This window comes from Ipomoea nil, unplaced genomic scaffold (assembly GCF_001879475.1).
Source record: "Ipomoea nil cultivar Tokyo-kokei standard unplaced genomic scaffold, Asagao_1.1 scaffold0497, whole genome shotgun sequence".
In the NCBI taxonomy this organism is placed as follows: Eukaryota; Viridiplantae; Streptophyta; class Magnoliopsida; order Solanales; family Convolvulaceae; genus Ipomoea; species Ipomoea nil.
This window is the reverse complement of record NW_017616925.1, coordinates 105,001-120,000: the sequence shown is the minus strand read 5'-3', so window position 1 is coordinate 120,000 and position 15,000 is coordinate 105,001. Positions and strand designations below refer to the sequence as shown.

The 15,000-nt window shown below is 31.7% G+C and overlaps 1 long non-coding RNA gene across 1 annotated transcript in view; it reads right to left on the bottom strand.

Moving 5' to 3' along the window:
- Positions 1-14,999: 14,999 nt before the first annotated feature.
- The window catches only part of LOC109173924, a 451-nt gene continuing 450 nt past the window's right edge, over position 15,000 (bottom strand). The window contains exon 2 of the long non-coding RNA XR_002052978.1: position 15,000. This exon is cut by the window's right edge and continues 31 nt beyond it. This is a non-coding gene — a long non-coding RNA (uncharacterized LOC109173924).

The following is a 15,000-nucleotide window of genomic DNA, read 5'->3' as shown; positions in this document are numbered from 1 at the left end:
AGGTTCTCCTGAACTCTAGTTCTGCCCGGAGTGAAAGCTGTCTGGTGTATTATGCCTTGTTCACTAGAAGAAGGCTACCTGGTGTTCACTACGGTTCAACTAGCCCTAGAATGGCCCAGAGTGAAAGCTATCTAGTGTTCAATGTTTCTAAAATTGCTCACCTGGAAGAGGGCTACCCGGTACTTCTTAGGGATCCGCACGGACTTGGGAAGCGCCCGGTGTGAAAGCTTTCCAGTGTTGATGCTCCACTACCCTACTCCCGGTACGACCACCTCCTAACTTTGGTCCTTACCTACTGGTTATCACTAGGTGCTCTTTCTAGATTAGTCTTGCATTGTTCGATACTATTTGCTAGAGCTTCATTGATCACCTTTGGCGAATGTTTCTCAAAAGGGGGAGACTGCATTGCACAAAGGGGGAGAAATAAATGAGTTTGATGTTTATGGTTTGAGGGGGAGATCTCATTGTACGGGTGTTTGATTAACATATGCCAAAGGGGGAGATTGTTAGTACAATATATATATATATATATATATATATATATATATATATACATATATATATATATATATATATATATATATATATATATATATATATATAATATTATGTATGGTACGTACTAATATTTTATATGTATTGGCACATGTTAATGCATGAGTGGAAATGCATGCGTGAGTTGTAGAAATTATATGCATAAGTGGAAATGCATGCGTGACTTGTGGATATTGTATGCATGAGTAAATGGGTGAACAAGAAATGGTAAATGCATGCGTAAGTGGTGGAATGTGTATGCATGAGTGATACACGTAAATGAAGAAAGCATTAATGTAGGAAATCAAATTCCCTAATCTCATGGGGACATTTACTATAAATGGGGATTCTTGTAATGAAGACAAATGAAGTTTCCAAAACGGGAAAAATAGAAACATTATTCTGGAAGGTGCGATAAAGAAATATTCAGAAGACGCTACAAGGAAACTTCAGACGGGAAATGATTGGTGTACTATCCGGAGAATTTAGCTCCTCATTATTCAGTACAAGCTGTGTTTAAATCCAGGTTGGTTACAGTTTGTTTAAATTGGTAGAATTAGTTCAAACTGTATTGTATACTTTTTCAATAGAGTTGTTTTACGAGGTTAATGTTTAAATAGGTGGTAGACCTAGTTTTGTAATTCATTGAACCTGTAATTGTAAAAACCGTGGGTTGATCTTGAGTGAAAAAGTTTTGGGCGTGGCCCCGCAGATTAGGAGGTGTTCTCTAACTGCGTTAAAAAAATTCAGCTGTGTACTTATTTTTGACGCTTCATTTATATATTGTGATACATATCTGCATTACATATTTTCAAAGTATTTATCTGCAATTTTCCCTTTTTGAGTTTTGACATTATTATATCATATTCATGCTTCATTAAAAACCTCACTAGAAAAACTCAATGAAAAAAAAACTAGTTGAGGGAAAGAGTACATGACACATGTATTCATGTGTTACACTAGTTTTCTAAATTACATATTTTTCTTGTTCAGGACATCAAATTTGACATACTACTGTTTTTATCCAAATCTGACCTACTGCATACCATAGTTATTTCCCCCAATACCTAGTACATGGTTTAAGAATCAAACATTTTCCCACATGCGTTTTAGTATTTGTATGCAGTATATTTTCATATGTCATCACCATAGCGCACCTCTAGGGGCTATCACAGAAACTAGGTATACATGTTTGATGTAAACCTCCGTGTATTGCCTAAATACCTAGAGCCCATAGTAGGGGATTAATACATAATTGAATACGCTGACTGCATACTTTATGAAGATCGGTTTACGGCATTAGGGAAAGATATGAACCCAAATTTAATAGAATGCTGAGAAATTTCACAAAATGGAATGATCTTCATTATTTAAATCCATGTACTAGTTAGACTGGACTGTAAGTTCAAAAGAAAATCAATTTACAATTTTAGAAAATAATCTAATCAAATATATCAATTGATCATACTGATCATAAAAGAGCGGCTAGATCCCATATACCTTCCCCAACTTAGACTAAAAATATCTATCAATGCTTCTTGAAACCAGAAGCGTAGGAGATCTATCAGTGTAAAAGATAAAAATCTACGAAAAACTAAATCTAGTAAAGAAACATTGTCACTCTTGAAATCTCTTAAAAAATTATGTCATGAAGACGTTCGTCCAAAAGGCGAAAACCCAGTTGACTTATTGGTATACCAAATAATCATAATACTAGAGATGCAGAACGATCAAATCTGAATATCTTTGGAAATGACTAGAATCTGATTGACTTAAATTTTGCCATGAATTATTATAAAATGGAAGAAATTTATGTAAAAATAATATAGTCGTCGACAACACAATTGTCTTGAGAAATTCCTCTCGTTGTATGATAATCTAGATCAATAGTTAGGCACCAGAAGTGCCCTAAATATTCAATATATAAATGATCAATTAAAGCATAGCTCAACTCGCTAAAATAAATGTATTCTCTTTATAGCACATACACCATTTAATGTAACATTATTGGTTACAAATGTGTATTTGTACGAAAGAGAAATAAGAATGATGAGGTAGTGTGATATATAAAGCGAGACTTGTAGCCCAAGGGTTCACACAGAGACCCAAAATTGATTTTAATCAAATACACTCCCCACAATAGATGCTATTAAGTTATGCTATATAATATCTTGAGAAAATTGCATCTTTGGTCCTTGAGTTATACCCAAGTTCCAACTCAGTCCCTGAGTTATGGCCGTATCCATTTTTAGTCCTTCAGTTATGAACGAAGTGGCGCATTTGGTCCCCGACCGTTAAAACTGATGAAAAAGTTAAAAATATTTAAAATTTGAAGGGTAAAGTAGAAAATTCACATTTTATTCTCCTTATATAAAAACCACTTTCACAACATTATTTTTCACTTCTTAGCCTCTTATTTCGAGATTGTTCAATTCTAAAAGCATTTCAATAACTTTAGTATGACTTGTTAGGAACCTGGCTTTCATATAACAAACTTAAGACTTAGCACAAACAAAGAAACACTTGATCATTATCTTCAGACGTGTGAAACACACTATCCTATCAATTTTTAATTTTTTTCACTAAGCAACAAAGGTAATAAAACCAGAACTTTTGAGATACAAAATGGTGTCAAATTTCTCAAATTGCTTTTATGAGAAATTCACCAACGGAATAACTTGAGATTTTTAGTATCTAAAATTTTTTCATATGCAACAGTTAATAATCGTTTTTAGAAATTACAAAAGTTTTTAGAATTTTCATAACTGAATCTTAGGTTTCTCATTCACTATTCTGGTTTTTAAGAAGACAGGGGAGGTGATGGGTATATATATATAATATAATTTTCATATATGGTCAGGATATACAATTCTTGATTAAGTTACTGCAGAGCTTACGAAAGAATTTTACGTACTAAAAATCTCAAGTTACTCCCTTGGTGAATTTGTCATAAAAATAACTGAGAAATTTGATATCTTCTTGTATTTCAAAAGTTATGGTTTGGTTACCATTATATTTAGTAAGGGAAATCAAAAACTTTTATGATGATGTGTTTTACATGCTTGAAGACAATGATCAAGTGTTCTCTTGTTTGTACTGAGTCACAGGTTCCTTATACAAGACTCATGTTACTAACAAGTCATACGAAGATTATTGAATTGCTTTTGGAATTGAAGAACCTTGAAATAGAATGCTAGGAAGTTGAAAATAATGTTACAAAAGTGATTTCAATATAAGAAAGTGAATAAAATGTGAATTTCCTACTTTACCCCTAAAATTTTAAATATTTTTTAATTTTTCCGTTAGTTTTAACGGTCAGGAACCAAATGCGCTACTTCGCTCATAACTGAGGGACTAAAATTGGATACGGTCATAACTCAGGGACTGAGTCGTCACTACCATTATAACTCAGGGACCAAACTCGCCATCTAATATCTTTAACAGTAAATAACAAATAATGTAGATATGTAACTAATATTTATTTCGAAAAACCCTTGAAGGATTTAAAATTCTCAAAATTAGAGATAATGAAAATCGCAACATGTATAATGTTAAATTATGAAGGTTTTATGTATCTTGAAATAGTCAACAGTTGACTGTGTGTTTTTCCTCCTGATGAAGGAATATGTAAATAATATGTTTCATTATGTGTTTTTTAAAGAATTGCTATTGGAGTTATTTATTTATTAGCTTAGTCTATGTCGATGAATTAACCATTATTGAAACACATAAAGAGCTTGATGATATTAGTTCAAGCCTATAGACGAAGTTTGAAATGAAAGATTTGAAAAACCAATTATTGTCTCGACTTGCAGATCTGAGTATCTCCTTGAAGGAATGTTACACACTAGTTGGGGGTGACCACGGTTCGGTTCGAACTGGAACCAATAAGGTTCCGGTTAAGATTTGTGTAATAAAGGAACCGGATGGTAATAGTTCCAAACCGGAAAAAAAAGGTTCAAAGTTGAAATAGGCCAGCATGCCATTGGCGTAGGCCTACTGGTCGCCAATAGCCATGCTATTGGCAAAAAAGTAAAAACAATAGTTTTTTTTTTTAAATTTAAATTCTGGTTAGAATTGGCGGTTCCAACCGGAACCGCCGATTCGTGAACCGGAGTCGCGGTCACCCCTAATACCAGTTAGCCTACATTGAAAAACGTCTTGAAGATGTTTTATATTAATAGGTATCATTTACTTATCACACTAACGATTGTCTAATCTCTTGAAGTAGATAAGGTACCGTTTAGACTCGAAGAGGATAATGAGGATACCTTATGAACAAATTTTCATTACTTCATTGTCGTCGGGACATCACCTTAGAACCAGAAGTTCTATAAACGCAACGTGCATGATATTTGTGATTAAACTGCTAGTAACATTTAGTTCCCCTTTTACAATGAGATATTGGAGTAGTGCTTAACATATCCTCCGATATCTTCAAGATACAAAGATTTTGACATTTATATGAGAAACCAATATATAATTTTTGATAGGCTACTTTGGTACTGGCTGTTTTGTATGATCCCCATGATGCCAAGTCGCAAATTGATTTTTAACCCCAACATCCCATATGAGGACAATAAATGTTGTGTTACATAGATGATAAATGGATATATTTATGAATATTGACAATGTGTGTGTTATATATATATATATATATATATATATATATATATATATATATATATATATATATAGTGAGAGAGAGAGAGAGCATCATTTCTCATGAGTTCTTGTGAATATTCCACATCCATTAATCTTGGCATTATTTATAGCTAGGATTTTATGCCCTTATTTTTAAAACTCCTTTATTCCCAAAGGTTGATTTGTAATTTCTGTATGCATCTAAATTTGGTTTAATATTATTTAATATAGTATAGTATTTTACATGTTTTTAGGGATATATGACGATTTCACTGTAAAATGCGTGTGCACAGTTGATTATGCTACATTGCACAGTAGTTTAGGAATAAACTATCCCCACCTATTGTAACCGCTAAATTACATATGCACAGATGTTTAGGATACATTACATAGTAAAGAGGTTTTCATCTACCACCCACCAATTCTTTTCTCGAAAATGCATATGCGCAGTTGTTTAGCAAACATTCACAACATATAAGGGATAAACTTACCCACCAATTTTAACCTTATAATTCATATTGCACAGAGGTTTTTGATACATTGCACAATATAGTTGGAAAAAACATACCCAAGCCAATTTTAATCCCCAAATTGTGGTCAAAGCATCTATGAGGTCCTTGTACTATAGTGTTTTGTTAAATTTAGACCTTCTACCTTAATTTTGTTCAATTTAGTCCCTGTACTTTTAAAAGTGAAACAATTAAGGACAATAGCTTATGTGGCGCAGACATTATATCTGTCACGTCATCATACTTACACGCCAACTCATATATTATTTTATAAACATTTAAAATTAATTATTTTTATCACCAATATATTACATTAATATGTCCAAAATAAATACATAAATATAAGCTATTGTCCTTAATTGTTTCACTTTTAAAAGTACATGGACTAAATTGAACAAAATTAAGGTAAAAGGACTAAATTGAACAAAACACTATATTATAGGGATCTCATAGGTACTTTGACCCCAAATTGGATATGCACAGTTGCTTAGGATACATTGCACAGATTACGGGGAAATATCAACCCTATCCAATTTTAACTTCCTAGTTGTAGTTGCACAATATATAAGGAGTAATCTTACATGTTCCAATTTTTCTCACCAAATTACATATGCAAAAATGTTTTTGTTAAATTGCATAGTAAAGATGTAGCAATCTAACCCCCACCAATTTAAATCTCAAAATTGCATATGCACAGTTGTTTAAGGTAGATTGCACACTAAAGAAGGAATAAACAAACCGCACCCTATTTCTTATGCTCGAGGAATCAAGAACAAAAATAACACCTAAATTAAATCCCCGGCTAAAGTGTCATTCCGCACCTTGAACTATAAACAATTTTTCATGCCGCACCCTAATCTTTCATAAGTGCTATTTCGATCCACAAACTATAAAAAAAATTTCACCTAGAACTTTTAACAGGTTACCTATAGGTTGCAGGTGATAATTTGCTGACATGGATTTTTTGATTTTTTTTTTTTTTTTTTTTTTTTTTGCTAACATGGATTTTTTTTTTTCATCAAGACAAAGTCAACCCTAAGCATTATCATATTCTTCCGCATATTTCTGGCCGATCTTCGCCGCAAGGGCTATACTCTATCGAAGTCAGCAACACTGCGCTAAAACCATGAAATGCGTGGTCGTAAGTGTAGAGAATCCTGGTTGGCTTTCTTGGGTCATCGGATAATGTTGTCAATCACCCGCCGGAAAATTGCTTGCATTTCTCGGTGCCGTCGGAAGCCGACGGGGATGATATGCCGGCGACGGTGGACGACCCCGATGATACCGTGGCTCGGCCGTTCTCCGCAGCTACATGCAAAAGTCAGCTCTTTGATATGAGTAAGCTTATTTGACTAACACTCACTTAAAACAAAAAAAAAAACAGAAAAAAAAAAACAAAAAAATCCACATCAGCATATGACCTGCCCCATGTCATAAGGGAAATTGGGAAACCTGTGAAAAGTTCTAAGTGAATTTTTTTTATGGTTTCTGGATCGAATAGCAATTATGAAAGGTCAAGGTGCGGGATGAAGAATCACTTATGGTTCAGGGTGCGGAATGACACTTTAACCTAAATCCCCATAAATCCGCACGACCTTTATACTAAAACATCCTAAAATACCCCTAGCGCAACTAATCTCCCCTAAATCCACGCACAAAATTAACTAATAAATATAAATCAAATCATTTTTTTATGCACCATTGATCTCTAATTTTTAATGGAATCTGTCACACGGACTCATGGAAAAGCGGTAGACTCATTTGACTATGAGTATATATATATATATATATATATATATATATATATATATATATATATATATATATATATATATATATATGCCAAGATAACATGTGCAGATCAAAAGAAAATTCTCAGCGCACTTTAAGGAATCAAACAGCTAGAAATCTGACAACTCACCTACCTCGCTAGATTACTCGCCGGTCTTTACCCGTTGGTCCTTTAGGCATTTTGAAAATTGTAAATACTCTCTTCTTTTACAGAAGAAGGGGCTGGTCATTCTAAGTATTTTCGTGAGAGAAAGATATGAAAATATTCTAAGTATTTGCGACCAGTGAGAGAAACAAAAGCCTCAAAGTTCTATCTAGATTTGAGAAGTCTTGAACTGCTTCAACGTTCGAACATTCATACTCAAGAACTCAAGATTTCCAGTTGGAGAAAGAAGAAAACTTACTTTTTCATCTTTGTATTCTCTACTTGGATAAGTAGAAAGAAGCGGAGTAAACTCGTGTTGAGTTGAAAAACCTAGTGGTGCAAGTTTGTGTCCAGCTTAATGTTCAAGGAGCAAACTTGGTGGTGACTTTGTACTAAGGGGATTTAGTGCAAACCTTCACAAATTATGAAGAAGAGTAGAGTATGCTTAGTTAAAAGTCGAACCGCTATAAAAACTCTCTCTCTCTCTCTCCCTACTACTTTCATGCTCTCTCTCTCTCTCTCTCTCTCCCCCCCCCCCCCCTCTCTCTCCCTCCCTACTACTTTCATTATTGCATATCATTCACGTTAAACCCAGCCTAAAATTTTTACAAGATCTTAAACATGCAAACAAGAACTAAAAAGGTTTAAAAAATATTATTTTCCGTTGTGCACTTAAAACTCTGAACTTGATATCCTTCGGATAGACTTAGCTATTTGCGAAGAAATTTTGAAAATCCAGTGAGTCTATTCACGCCCCTCCCCTCTAGACTCACTCCCAAACCTTACCGAAATCTAGAAGATTTGTTCACAAAATCCCTTTCTACACTTAATTTTAGAAAGATATTCTTATGTGTAGGATTTGAGAATTGTCATCTTCAGTGGACTGTAGAACCGTCAAAACGGGCTTAACCCATCCTGCCCCGCGAAAAGTGCAGGGCGGGCTTTGATATTTTAGGCCCGTATTTTTGCGGGCTTGGCGGGGGCAAATTATTGTGTAGACCATGGTCCACATAGTGTTGTATGAACCATAAAAGAAAGTACATTTTTAATGTACTAAAAGAACATTATTTGTGTATGAAATGTGCATTATATAAAATAATGTACTTTTCCTGAATACAAAGTACATTTTTAATATACTAAAAGTACATTATTTGTGTACTAAATTTACATTATTTTATAGTATACAAAATATGGTCCACACAATAATGATTGCTTGGCTGACTGACAGGGCTCTGCCTTGTTATATATATATATATATATATATATATATATATATATATATATATATATATATATATATATCTTAACTATAATAAAGTTATATGGTTTGAGAAGTAATTAATGTTACAATTATTATTTTGATGATTAATTATTGTTATAATTATTGTCTCTATCCTTATTAATATAAAAGGGTGTTGCTATTTGCACCACCCTTTGACCAAAAGTAGGTATAAAGTATCTTAAAATTGTAAAAAGGTGAAAGCTTTTAATAATAATTATATAGGTGGTGTAAAGAGTTAAATGAAGGTTCATTTTGCTATTTGCACCACCTTAGTCAAACCTCATTTATGAGGTGTAATTAATAATATTTTAATTCAAAATCTAATTAATTAAAATATTAAATTAAAAAAAAAGAAAAGAAAAAAAAAAGATGAACCCCGTCATTGTTTTGCTTTTGTTTTTGTATTTTTTTTTTGATTTTTTTGTTTGTTTTAATGCCTAATTATTTATGTAATATTTTTTTTAAAATTTTTATTTTCAATACATATTTTTTTTTTAAGTTTATATTTTCAATACATTTTTTTTTCAATATATATATATTTTGTTCAATACATTTTTTTTAAGTTACTAATTTCAATACATTTTTTTAAGTTTATAATTTCAATACATATTTTTTTAAACAATTAGTCAATATTGATGTTTGTGAGATGAAATTACTGATAATTTGGAGGGTAGAGAATACAAATTGGACTCATATGACTCTATATATATGTGGGGTGTGTGTTATGTATATGTATCACACAATCTATAAGCCATGGATGATTGGATAGAAGATTTTTTTAGTTACAATAATCAAAATCAAAGCCAGTTACTTAGTTACAAATGATTAAAATCAAAGTCAAGGACATTATGAGGTATTTTAAGTTGTTATTTGAATTGTTAATGAATTGTTATTTATTTTCTATGGGTGTTGCTATTTGCATTTTAAGCCAGTTTGTTCTTGTTTGCTAGGTAATTAGGACTCATTTAAATTAGATATAATTTTTCAATTGACTAAATAACAATCTCTTTGTTCCATGTCAAGAGAGAAAATTATAGTATTAATCAATTTAGTGAATATAGTTGTAAATTAATTTAATTTGTTGTGAATATAGTTGTAAATTAAGCAATTTATTGTATTTACAGTATAAAAAGATAGGTAGAATTGAATTGTTATTTATTTCTATGGGTGTTGCTATTTGTATTTTAAGTCACTTTGTTCTTGCTTGCTAGTATAGGTAATTAGGATTCATTTAAATTAGATATAATTTCTCAATTGACTAAATAACAATCTCTTTGTTCCATTTCAAGAGAGAAAATTATAGTATAAAGAGTACTGAATTTGGAATTTTATTTATTGGGTGACCGGTGAGTCTTATCTATATACTGAATTAATTTAATTTGTTGTGAATATAGTTGTAAATTAATCAATTTATTGTATTTACAGTATAAAAAGATAAGTAGAAAATCAATTTATTGAGTAATATTGAGTACATAGAGCAATATATACTGCAAAGAATACACAATTGTAGGAAACTATTCTATAGAGACGGAAGGACAATCATAAATACAAAATTCAAAATAGAAAGGGTGTAGGAACGAATGCAGTAGACTTATTTTATGATTTGAAGCCTTGAGCTCCACTTATTTTATGATTAGAATTTTAACTACATCAAAATTGTTAGAACTCTAACCCACATATCTTTATAAATTAAAATTCTTACAATATTTACCGTATAAAAAGATAAGTAGAAAATCAATTTATATTTCAAAGTCTCAATAGATCCTCTAACCCACATATCTTTATAAAATTTTAACTACATCAAAATTGTTAGAACTCTAACCCACATAAATCTTTATACAGTATTTACAGTATAAAAAGATAGGTAAAAAATCAATTTATATTTATTCATTTCAAATATCACTAGTAATCATTTTATATTTCAATTTATAGTTAAATAAATTTAAAATAATGTATACAACAAATTTGAGTTATAAAAAAATTATTAGAATAACAAAATTAATTATTATTTCTCTTTATTTAAAATTAAAACATAAACAAAAATAAGTATTGAAAATATAAACTTAAAAAAAACATGTATTGAACAAAAAAAAGATGTATTGAAAATAGAAACTTAAAAAAAAATATATGTATTGAAAATAAAAACTTAAAAAAATATTGCACAAAATAATTAGGCATTAAAACATTAAAATAATAATAATAATAATAAAGAGTTTGATTATTACATAAAAATAAAAAAAATAAAAATTAATGTTTGACTACATTTAATGAGGTGGTGAAAATAGCACTTTTTTATTTGCACTACCTATAAAGCTATTACACCTATTAAATAGAGGGTGTAAATAGCAAAATGGGTGGTGCAAATAGAATTTCCCATATAAAATAGCCACAACATCTTTACTATAAAAATATTTCAAATGTTGTGCTTTTATAAAAATAATTAATCATCAAAATAATAATTGTAACATTAATACATACATACATACATACATACATACATACATACATACATACATACATACATACATATATATATATATATATATATATATATATATATATATATATATATATATATATATATATATATATATATATATATATATATAATAGCCATTTTGGTGAGTAATTCACCATAATATTATTATAATTATATGAACAACATTCTTTATATATGTATATATGAAATTATAATAGAATATTTTTTTATAACTAATAAATAATAGTAATACTATACTCATTTGATATAATTTTTAATAATATGTAATTATAATAATATAACATATATTTTTACAATATATTTTTCGTGCATCGCACGGGACATACTAACACGAATGGTTACTAACAAACAATAATATTTTTGTTACAATTATTAACTCTATCTTTATTTTTATAAAATACAACATCCTTTACTATAAAAAAAAAAGCACAACATTTGAAAAATAAAATAACTATTTTTTTTTTACATTTATTGAATTAATGGAGTTATTAAATGTTATGATATTGTGATTAAGGATTCCGATTCCCGATTAATAGAAAATATGAAACAATGCAATATTAATTAAATCTCTGGCTTTACAATGAAAGTCTTTTTGATATATATGCTTTTGTTATTTATGGTGCTTCTTGGGATTACAATATTAATTAAATTTTTGATAAAAGCCTATTCGATATCCGAAACAGTGCAATTAATGCAAACCTCTACATATAATTTTTCTCCTATAAAACACCCCAGATCAAATCCATGTGAGCGTAAACTGCAGCAATTTGTCCTACCATTTGTGTATTTTCATGGCCATGGCAGCGGAGGAGACAAAAGATGGTAGAATGTAGATGAGGCTCTAACAATCACACCTACCAAAAAAAAAAGGAGTAAACAAAAGAGAAGAATCATGAAAAGTGGTAAAAAAAATGAAGCCAGACATTAAGAAACCACCTTCTACAGGTAGAGATTGTGGAGTGTATTTTTCTATCTTCTCAAATGCTTCAAAGAAATGGCAGAAGCGAGAAGGGATGAAGAAAGCAAATGCTGCGAGCCGTGGGTCAATTATTGGACTTCAGAATTAAAAAAAAAATCATTTGAGCCATATATATATATATATATATATATATATATATATATATATATATATATATATATATATATATATATATATATAGGCTTCGAATCCGGTGCACCCCCTCTAATAGATGAGACCATGAGGCCTCCTAATATTCATTGATTCAATTTCCATCAATGGTTGAGATTATAAGAGATTAGGGTAGTAATTAAGGACATTTTCCAATGTAAAGGATATATTAGTAATTGTAATTCTAATTTATTTATGGACATAATATTATTGGAATCTGTAGCATTAAATTAGGGAGTTTATGAATGGAAATTAATACTTTGAATTACTACAAAGGCTGATGAGGTGAACTTGGCGTGAACAAGGCTTGAGGAGAAAACGAACGGGTAAGTGCATTTACGTGCCATCGTCTGTGCATACGCTGAATATTGGGGAAAAAAAATCACAACCACAATCCCTATAATATGCAACCACTATATGCACAGGCCTTTTCTTGTGCGTGATTTCTTGTGGTTGGCTTGTTTTACAAGGAATATATTGTAAAAATTAATATATTTTTTTTTTTTACGGTGGTGTGTGCATTTGTTTGATTTGGCGTTTGCAAATTTTTGGAAAATGAACTTAGCATCATGTCGTTTTTTTAGTTTTGTTTTTACACTGGTGTGTGCATTTTTATGTTGGCAATGGAACTTTGAATCATGTGGGCTATTGTACACGTCATAACACTCCAATGCACACACCAAATACAAAAAACAAAAGCATATGAAGAAATAGGCATGTGCATATCGCCTGTACAAAAAATAAAAGCATATGAAGAAATAGGCATGTGCATATGAAGAAATAGGCATGTGCATTTACATGTCCGCGTCTGTGCATATACTGAAGAATGAGTTTTTTTCCCCGGTGGGGGTGGGAGGGGGGGTGTGGTTGTTGGACGAAGTAGTAGTCCATTGACGCGCGTAGCGTGTTCGTGTTCAGGTGGGTGCGTACATGGTTATTTGTTTGGCCGATAGGATGGCGGGATGATGCGTAGACAACAAATAGTATGTGCGTAGAATGTTATAATGTTGAATTTATGGTTTGGTCGAATTTTTTTAAAGAACTGGAACAGTGTGGGAGGGTAAGCACGGTGAGTACAACTAATATCACTGTATTGATGAAAGTTACAGTGTAAAGTGCGTATGAGGATATAGGCATGTGCATATCGCATGTATAGCTCTTAGGGAAAATTGGCATTGTTTATGTTCTGAAAGCGTATTACGCACAATCTATATACACACACGCACAGACCGGAAATGCACACTAACACTCGCCAGCTACGCACATACCAATTACCCTAAAAACACCATGGTATTATTTAACTAAATCCTTTCAATGCACTCACACGTCTTTGCTACGCACATACCAATGACTAAAAACACCGTGGTATTATTTAATACAAAAAAACATGTTCATAACACACTGAATATCAATATGCACATACCAGACCCTCTATATGCACAAACGATATAATAATCTATGAATAAGCTATGGCATATGAAAAATTTAAAGAAGTAACACGTCCTAAATTACGCAAGAATGGATCAAAAATCAAAGTATACCTACTACGGTGAATCATTGATATGTAATTTGTACAATATTGAACGTTTAAATAACACACTGCACTACATTACAAAACCAAGCATTACATTACAAAACCAAGCACACTCTGAGGCAGAGATATGCATTGACCCCACATCGGGCGCCGGGTGATCGGGGCTTAGGTGCACTTCAACTGCTTCAGGTTGTGGCAAAGTCACCGGCCGATCGGGTTCTTCGGCCACTCCTACTGTTTCCGGATGTGGCAAAGGTGCCACTGGATCAGCTACACAAACGGGCTCAGGAACACTATCACCTGCAAATGGCATAATGAATATACTTAAAATATATAATAATCACTAAAAATGCAAACATACTTAAAATAACACCCAAAAACAAAGAGAATTAAACCAATCACAAGCAGACCGAAGAAGCTAAAAACGCAGTTCATAATAGACAGAGTGACACACGCAATAAGCACAAAGCCTACCAATGCACACTCACACGCCTTTGCTACGCCCATACCAATGAACTAAAAACCGAGCAGGCACACACCAAAAATAGTAATAAAAAACATCCAGCTTCCTACCCCTACACCAAAAGGACCAAAAACAATCAACAACATTGCGCACATGCAACACGCAGCAGCGCACATACAAAACAAAAAAAATGACCTCAAACTAAATCCAACACCAAAAAAAAAAAAAAAAAAGCCATTCCACAGCTAAACAAAAAAAAAAAAAAACATCGTAATGCCAATTCCCAAAACGCATAACATGCACAGGGTTACACACAACAATGCACAAACCAGGAATCCACCAACAATGTGCAAACCAGACTGTATACACAAAATGCACAAACTAAAGCCTCTGAATATACAAACCAGTTAATACAGACTAACCAGTTAAGCCGCCGCTGCCCTCTTCTTCTCTGAGAAGTGCTTCGGCT